This window comes from Staurois parvus, unplaced genomic scaffold, assembly GCF_062004578.1.
Source record: "Staurois parvus isolate SC_StPar_1 unplaced genomic scaffold, SC_StPar_1.0 ptg003018l, whole genome shotgun sequence".
NCBI lineage: Eukaryota > Metazoa > Chordata > Amphibia > Anura > Ranidae > Staurois > Staurois parvus.
This window is the reverse complement of record NW_028320814.1, coordinates 56,621-59,315: the sequence shown is the minus strand read 5'-3', so window position 1 is coordinate 59,315 and position 2,695 is coordinate 56,621.

Below are 2,695 nucleotides of genomic sequence, written 5' to 3'. Positions count from 1 at the left end.
CCTCAGTCTGCAGTCGATGATGAGTAGCTTTCTTCACCAGCGCAGTGAGGAAACTACTAACCAGCCGCAGCAGCAGCAGCAGCATCAGGTGGACCTGGAGCAGGAGCTCAAACAACAGGCTTGGGCCTACTTGGACAGCACCCTGCCAACCGAGGTAGACAATCCCCTTGACTACTGGGCAACGAAACTTGACCTTTGGCCCCAACTAGCTGAATTTGCCCTTGAAAGGCTGTCATGCCCGGCCAGTAGCGTGGCATCGGAGCGCGTGTTTAGTGCGGCAGGAGGTATTGTAACTCCGCGGAGGACACGACTGTCCACCCAAAGTGTGGAGAGACTCACGTTTGTGAAAATGAATCAGGCGTGGATTAGTCTGGATTTCAAACCACCAGTTCCTGACACAACTGACTAAATCCGCCATGAATCATGCCTCAAACATGTGCCACTTTCAGGTCTCCTCACACTGCTGGTGTGTTGAATTTTTTGACATAGGGTGCAGGCAGATTACGGGCCTCACATAGCTGCTGCCAGGCCCCTAATCTGCCATGGGCCCCTATATACCACCTCCTCCTGCTGCTGCCAGGTCCAGAGTCTCTCATGGGTCCCTGTACGGCCTCCCATTGCTGCTGTCTCCATCGCCACACTCTGCTGCCATGTGCCACTTTCAGGTCTCTTCACACTGCTGGTGTGTTAAATTTTTTGACATAGGGTGCAGGCAGATTACGGGCCTCACATAGCTGCTGCCAGGCCCCTAATCTGCCATGGGCCCCTATATACCACCTCCTCCTGCTGCTGCCAGGTCCAGAGTCTCTCATGGGTCCCTGTACGGCCTCCCATTGCTGCTGTCTCCATCGCCACACTCTGCTGCCATGTGCCACTTTCAGGTCTCTTCACACTGCTGGTGTGTTAAATTTTTTGACATAGGGTGCAGGCAGATTACGGGCCTCACATAGCTGCTGCCAGGCCCCTAATCTGCCATAGGCCCCTATATACCGCCTCCTCATGCTGCTGCCAAGTCCAGAGTCTCTCATGGGTCCCTGTACGGCCTCCCATTGCTGCTGTCTCCATCGCCACACTCTGCTGCCATGTGCCACTTTCAGGTCTCTTCACACTGCTGGTGTGTTAAATTTTTTGACATAGGGTGCAGGCAGATTACGGGCCTCACATAGCTGCTGCCAGGCCCCTAATCTGCCATGGGCCCCTATAAACCGCCTCCTCATGCTGCTGCCAAGTCTAGAGTCTCTCATGGGTCCCTGTACGGCCTCCCATTGCTGCTGTCTCCATCGCCACACTCTGCTGCCATGTGCCACTTTCAGGTCTCTTCACACTGCTGGTGTGTTTAATTTTTTGACATAGGGTGCTGCAAGATAACGGGCCTCACATAGCTGCTGCCAGGCCCCTAATCTGCCATGGGCCCCTATATACCGCCTCCTCATGCTGCTGCCAAGTCCAGAGTCTCTCATGGGTCCCTGTACGGCCTCCCATTGCTGCTGTCTCCATCGCCACACTCTGCTGCCATGTGCCACTTTCAGGTCTCTTCACACTGCTGGTGTGTTTAATTTTTTGACATAGGGTGCTGCAAGATAACGGGCCTCACATAGCTGCTGCCAGGCCCCTAATCTGCCATGGGCCCCTATATACCGCCTCCTCATGCTGCTGCCAAGTCCATAGTCTGTCATGGTCCCTGTACGGCCTCCCATTGCTGCTGTCTCCATCGCCACACTCTGCTGCCATGTGCCACTTTCAGGTCTCTTCACACTGCTGGTGTGTTAAATTTTTTGACATAGGGTGCAGGCAGATTACGGGCCTCACATAGCTGCTGCCAGGCCCCTAATCTGCCATGGGCCCCTATATACCACCTCCTCATGCTGCTGCCAAGTCCAGAGTCTGTCATGGTCCCTGTACGGCCTCCCATTGCTGCTGTCTCCATCGCCACACTCTGCTGCCATGTGCCACTTTCAGGTCTCTTCACACTGCTGGTGTGTTAAATTTTTTGACATAGGGTGCAGGCAGATTACGGGCCTCACATAGCTGCTGCCAGGCCCCTAATCTGCCATGGGCCCCTATATACCACCTCCTCCTGCTGCTGCCAGGTCCAGAGTCTCTCATGGGTCCCTGTACGGCCTCCCATTGCTGCTGTCTCCATCGCCACACTCTGCTGCCATGTGCCACTTTCAGGTCTCTTCACACTGCTGGTGTGTTTAATTTTTTGACATAGGGTGCTGCAAGATAACGGGCCTCACATAGCTGCTGCCAGGCCCCTAATCTGCCATGGGCCCCTATATACCGCCTCCTCATGCTGCTGCCAAGTCCAGAGTCTCTCATGGGTCCCTGTACGGCCTCCCATTGCTGCTGTCTCCATCGCCACACTCTGCTGCCATGTGCCACTTTCAGGTCTCTTCACACTGCTGGTGTGTTAAATTTTTTGACATAGGGTGCAGGCAGATTACGGGCCTCACATAGCTGCTGCCAGGCCCCTAATCTGCCATGGGCCCCTATATACCGCCTCCTCATGCTGCTGCCAAGTCCAGAGTCTGTCATGGTCCCTGTACGGCCTCCCATTGCTGCTGTCTCCATCGCCACACTCTGCTGCCATGTGCCACTTTCAGGTCTCTTCACACTGCTGGTGTGTTAAATTTTTTGACATAGGGTGCAGGCAGATTACGGGCCTCACATAGCTGCTGCCAGGCCCCTAATC